Source organism: Protomyctophum parallelum, assembly GCF_964188405.1.
Source record: "Protomyctophum parallelum genome assembly, chromosome: 7".
NCBI lineage: Eukaryota > Metazoa > Chordata > Actinopteri > Myctophiformes > Myctophidae > Protomyctophum > Protomyctophum parallelum.
The window spans coordinates 50,959,311-50,966,118 of NC_139705.1; the positions used below are offsets into that span (position 1 = coordinate 50,959,311).

Sequence of the window (6,808 nt, forward strand, 5' to 3'; positions counted from 1 at the left end):
ACCTTCACCCATGTTATTTCTGCGCATCAAATCGGCGCCGCGGCGGGCATTTCCATGTCATCTTATGGTTTGGTCAGTTGGTTATTGAGCTTCAAGTCAGAACAGCTCCGCTGCAGCTAATTGAGTTGACCTAGTTTTACGTCTTTTGCTATAGTGATGTAATCAATTAATCATTTGGGACCACATGTGTATAGCTTATTTAACATTGGCTTTTTCTCGATACCTGCGGCCTGCGCGACATGGATGATTTTAAATATTTCTCTGTCTCTGCGTCTCTCCCATATAAATATATGGGTCTCTCCCCCAGTCCCCTCATGTGCGTGCGCGCCCACGCGCCCACACACACACACACACACACACACACACACACACACACACACACACACACACGCACACAAAAAAAGGAGGGGACACGAGTTGAAAGAGAAACTCGCATGAAGACTCATGCATCGCAGATTCGCATGCGTGGCGGCGGCCGGCGCATGATTAAAATAAACAGATCTACAAGCTAACATCGTGTGCCATACCGTGCACCATTCCATGTCGATAACTTGTACATTTTGCGCATGTGAACCTCGTATGCTGCGCTGCGCCTCGACATATACTGTATGCGTCTACTATTAAAATCAGACTGTCAGCTGTCATATGATCCCCGTAAAAAAATACATGCTTTTATAACTATAATTATTAATGCAGCCTCACAACTGCCGACGCCCGACGGCTATTTTGCCTATCGTCCTGTATTTGGTCCTCTATAAAGTCCGAATGCATTCACACCAGTAACGAACCGCACCGTGGTTCGTTTGGAAGCGAACCGAGTTCGGCCTTTTTTAGCGGACCATGGTTCGTTTCTTTGATCCGTACCAGAGTTCGTATGCACGTTCACACCAACCGAACCAAAGGGGTAAGCGGACCATGGTTCGTTTTAAACGAACCAAACATGTCCGGTGTGAAAGCGCCCTAAGTCTACAGAAATGCTGTCTAAGGGGGTGGGGTAAGTGCTACGGGCCATGATGGAGTCTGAAAAGGTGGGTTTTCAGACTACGGCGGAAGATTGGGAGTGATGCTGCAGTTCTGACTGCAATGCTGTCACACAATACTCCACAGCAGAGAGAAGGAAGGGGAAAGGTCTCTCTCTGTGTCACACAATACTCCACAGCAGAGAGAAGGAAGGGGAAAGGTCTCTCTCTGTGTCACACAATACTCCACAGCAGAGAGAAGGAAGAGGAAAGGTCTCTCTCTGTCTGTCACACAATACTCCACAGCAGAGAGAAGGAAGGGGAAAGGTCTCTCTCTGTCTGTCACACAATACTCCACAGCAGAGAGAAGGAAGGGGAAAGGTCTCTCTCTGTCACACAATACTCCACAGCAGAGAGAAGGAAGGGGAAAGGTCTCTCTCTGTCACACAATACTCCACAGCAGAGAGAAGGAAGGGGAAAGGTCTCTCTCTGTCACACAATACTCCACAGCAGAGAGAAGGAAGGGGAAAGGTCTCTCTCTGTCACACAATACTCCACAGCAGAGAGAAGGAAGGGGAAAGGTCTCTCTCTGTCACACAATACTCCACAGCAGAGAGAAGGAAGGGGAAAGGTCTCTCTGTCACACAATACTCCACAGCAGAGAGAAGGAAGGGGAAAGGTCTCTCTGTCTGTCACACAATACTCCACAGCAGAGAGAAGGAAGGGGAAAGGTCTCTGTGTCTGTCACACAATACTCCACAGCAGAGAGAAGGAAGGGGAAAGGTCTCTCTCTGTCACACAATACTCCACAGCAGAGAGAAGGAAGGGGAAAGGTCTCTCTCTGTCACACAATACTCCACAGCAGAGAGAAGGAAGGGGAAAGGTCTCTCTCTCTGTCACACAATACTCCACAGCAGAGAGAAGGAAGGGGAAAGGTCTCTCTCTGTCACACAATACTCCACAGCAGAGAGAAGGAAGGGGAAAGGTCTCTCTCTGTCACACAATACTCCACAGCAGAGAGAAGGAAGGGGAAAGGTCTCTCTGTCACACAATACTCCACAGCAGAGAGAAGGAAGGGGAAAGGTCTCTCTCTGTCTGTCACACAATACTCCACAGCAGAGAGAAGGAAGGGGAAAGGTCTCTGTCTGTCACACAATACTCCACAGCAGAGAGAAGGAAGGGGAAAGGTCTCTCTCTGTCACACAATACTCCACAGCAGAGAGAAGGAAGGGGAAAGGTCTCTCTGTCACACAATACTCCACAGCAGAGAGAAGGAAGGGGAAAGGTCTCTCTCTGTCTGTCACACAATACTCCACAGCAGAGAGAAGGAAGGGGAAAGGTCTCTGTCTGTCACACAATACTCCACAGCAGAGAGAAGGAAGGGGAAAGGTCTCTCTGTCACACAATACTCCACAGCAGAGAGAAGGAAGGGAAAAGGTCTCTCTCTCTGTCACACAATACTCCACAGCAGAGAGAAGGAAGGGGAAAGGTCTCTCTCTCTGTCACACAATACTCCACAGCAGAGAGAAGGAAGGGGAAAGGTCTCTCTCTGTCTGTCACACAATACTCCACAGCAGAGAGAAGGAAGGGGAAAGGTCTCTCTGTCACACAATACTCCACAGCAGAGAGAAGGAAGGGAAAAGGTCTCTCTCTCTGTCACACAATACTCCACAGCAGAGAGAAGGAAGGGGAAAGGTCTCTCTCTGTCACACAATACTCCACAGCAGAGAGAAGGAAGGGGAAAGGTCTCTCTGTCTGTCACACAATACTCCACAGCAGAGAGAAGGAAGGGGAAAGGTCTCTCTCTGTCTGTCACACAATACTCCACAGCAGAGAGAAGGAAGGGGAAAGGTCTCTCTCTGTGTCACACAATACTCCACAGCAGAGAGAAGGAAGGGGAAAGGTCTCTCTCTGTCACACAATACTCCACAGCAGAGAGAAGGAAGGGGAAAGGTCTCTCTCTGTCTGTCACACAATACTCCACAGCAGAGAGAAGGAAGGGGAAAGGTCTCTCTGTCTGTCACACAATACTCCACAGCAGAGAGAAGGAAGGGGAAAGGTCTCTCTGTCTGTCACACAATACTCCACAGCAGAGAGAAGGAAGGGGAAAGGTCTCTCTCTCTCTGTCACACAATACTCCACAGCAGAGAGAAGGAAGGGGAAAGGTCTCTCTCTGTGTCACACAATACTCCACAGCAGAGAGAAGGAAGGGGAAAGGTCTCTCTCTCTCTCTGTCACACAATACTCCACAGCAGAGTGAAGGAAGGGGAAAGGTCTCTCTCTCCTTCTCCACTCTCCTGTTCGTTCGCTCTGTCGGCAAATCTCCACTCCACCAATCAAAGTGCCGCCGTGGGGCTTCCCCGTTTAACCCCGTCGTCGTGGTCGACCGGCGCGTTGCAGAGAGCGACAGGAATGGAAATGAGAGAAGCACGAACGGGAGATGAAAATTTAAATGAAAATGAAAAAAAATCACGGTACAAAATGCAAGAATCACACATGCAGGCAGGCACGGGAAATGACTTAGCCTGCACGTTAAAATGAAACCCTAAAACACATTGGAAAGACATGCAATGACATTCCCACAGATCACACACACCCAGAGTGAGTTTGAAACGGTGACCAATAACAAACAAACCTCCCATATCTTTTTTTTTTTTTGTAACCCATTTTTCACCCCTGTGTCAATCATCTAATGTGATCCTGGGCTCTACACACCCTCCACCAACCTAGTCCCCATATATGGGGGACAAGGGGAGACCAACCTAGTCCCCATATATGGGGGACAAGGGGAGAGCAACGGACTTGAACTCATGCTTCCTTCACGCCTGAGTGTCCAAGTCTCTCCTTTACACCTGACAGGGGGAGGCAGTTTAGTGACCAGGATTACTGCATGTTTTTTGTGAGGGTACCTACCCTAGGGGACACGGGGAGAACATGTGAGGGTACCTACCCTAGGGGACACGGGGAGAACATGTGAGGGTACCTACCCTAGGGGACACGGGGAGAACATGTGAGGGAACCTACCCTAGAGGACACGGGGAGAACATGTGAGGGTTAGGGATGGCCAACCGATAACCGTTAGCCGTTAGCCGTTAATTAATTGGTTACCGACAACACTAACGGCTAATGGTTTACCGATAAAAAAAAATATATTTTATTTTGAAGCGCCGAGAGCAGGCACCGCGGCCAAAGCACCAAGCCCCTCTTTCCACCTTTACTGTCAGTGCAACCAGTGACCACGCATGTGCTGTGACTTACTTCCCCCAAAACAAAAACACAAAAACAACTGCATGTAGTGGACTGTGGAAGCAGGAGGGAAAAAGAAAAAAAGACGAACACACACACAGCATTGCGCCGCTGCGCGCCCGCAGATCTGCCCTTCATGCAACGAACGTTGGTTCCGATCTGCGTTGTGGATCTGTCGTTTTATGGATCATAGAACGAACGAACGTATGCTGTTAGCTTGTTGCTAACGGGACGGACGGACGGGACCCCCCCCCCCCTCTCTCCCTCCCTCTCTCTCTCAGACGTTCTCTCTCTCTCTCTCTCTCTCTCTCTCTCTCTCTCGCGCGCGCGCGCGCGCGTGCGTGTTAGAGAGACGCTCTCTCTAACACGCGCGCGCGCGCGCGTGCGTGTTAGAGAGACGCTCTCTCTAACACGTCTTTCTTTCTCTCTCTCTCTTCCTAATCCTTCCCGACCGGTCCGCGATACATGTGTGCGTATAGAAGACTGTAGCCTACGCAGTGCGCACTAGTGCACTGATTGACAGCAGGCCACGTGTAAACGGTGTATTTGTCTATTTTTTATGCGCAAAATAGCGCTTTTCTTTTCTTAACGGATAACGGTTAATTAGCCGGCAAGTCCTGGCGGTAACCGGTTAAGACAATCTTTCCATTTGGCCATCCCTAGTGAGGGTACCTACCCTAGGGGACACGGGGAGAACATGTGAGGGAACCTACCCTAGGGGACACGGGGAGAACATGTGAGGGAACCTACCCTAGGGGACACGGGGAGAACATGTGAGGGTACCTACCCTAGGGGACACGGGGAGAACATGTGAGGGTACCTACCCTAGGGGACACGGGGAGAACATGTGAGGGTACCTACCCTAGGGGACACGGGGAGAACATGTGAGGGTATCTACCCTAGGGGACACGGGGAGAACATGTGATGGTATCTACCCTAGGGGACACGGGGAGAACATGTGAGGGTACCTACCCTAGGGGACACGGGGAGAACATGTGAGGGTACCTACCCTAGGGGACACGGGGAGAACATGTGAGGGTATCTACCCTAGGGGACACGGGGAGAACATGTGAGGGAACCTACCCTAGGGGACACGGGGAGAACATGTGAGGGTACCTACCCTAGGGGACACGGGGAGAACATGTGAGGGTACCTACCCTAGGGGACACGGGGAGAACATGTGAGGGTACCTACCCTAGGGGACACGGGGAGAACATGTGAGGGTATCTACCCTAGGGGACACGGGGAGAACATGTGATGGTATCTACCCTAGGGGACACGGGGAGAACATGTGAGGGTACCTACCCTAGGGGACACGGGGAGAACATGTGAGGGTACCTACCCTAGGGGACACGGGAGAACATGTGAGGGTATCTACCCTAGGGGACACGGGGAGAACATGTGAGGGTACCTACTCTAGGGGACACGGGGATAACATGTGAGGGTACCTACCCTAGGGGACACGGGGAGAACATGTGAGGGTACCTACCCTAGGGGACACGGGGAGAACATGTGAGGGTATCTACCCTAGGGGACACGGGGAGAACATGTGAGGGTACCTACCCTAGGGGACACGGGGAGAAACATGTGAGGGTACCTACCCTAGGGGACACGGGGAGAACATTTGAGGGTACCTACCCTAGAGGACACGGGGAGAACATGTGAGGGTACCTACGCTAGGGGACACGGGGAGGACATGTGAGGGTACCTACGCTAGGGGACACGGGGAGAACATGCAAACTCCACACAGAAAGGCCCTTTCGCCAACCCCGCCTTCGGGTATGGGCACTGTATGTACAGCATATAACGACACAATGTGACATAGCTCTGTTTACAAAATGCTGCACCTCCGACTGTATCATTATATACTTTCCCCAGTTTCAACAGTTTTTATTATGTTTTGACACTTGCCGTTTTCTCATGCCGATAAAAGCTCCTTTGACTCAATCGAATTGAGTTGAGCCGAATGTGACACTCAAACATGGATGTAGCAAAAGAGTATAATATTCTCTCACAGACAGTAATGTGTAATGCTGGCATCAGCCCACATACATACAGTAGAGTACAGTACATATGTACACGTTGCGCCGTCATGCATTAAGATAATCCATAATGCATTTCATTAAATGCTTAACCCATTCTGAACGGGAACCCATTGTGGTGTTATAGCATCATGTTATGCTTTAGCTATTGAAAAATAGCAGATCTACAAGCTCATAGCGCGCCACCGAGTGGCGCGCTACGAGCTTGTAGGTCTGCTATTTTTTGAAAAATCGAAGAACGACTTGACATTTTTTTAGAATCTGATCTCAGGTCAGAATGGTTAATCAGACAGTGTGTGTCCATGTGGAAACCTCGTATGAATCTGATCTCAGGTCAGAATGGGTTAAGGAGCTTCAACCCCATTAACTATAGCATCCCTATGTGTGCCATGTCATAACATAGGTGAACATTCTTTTGCAAAAATAGCTAGGGAGCCCAGAGTGGCCATTGAGAGAGAGATAGATATATATTATTTCTTTAACCCATTCTGACCTGAGATCAGATTCTAAAAATGTCTATTACATCCTGACAGTTTCATTATTAACCCATTCTGACCTGAG

The 6,808-nt window shown here is 49.8% G+C and overlaps 1 protein-coding gene across 1 annotated transcript in view; it reads right to left on the bottom strand.

Moving 5' to 3' along the window:
* Positions 1-6,808, bottom strand: part of klhdc8b (kelch domain containing 8B) — a gene marked incomplete at both ends in the record, with an annotated part of 197,866 nt that overhangs the window by 40,990 nt on the left and 150,068 nt on the right. The window lies entirely within an intron of this gene.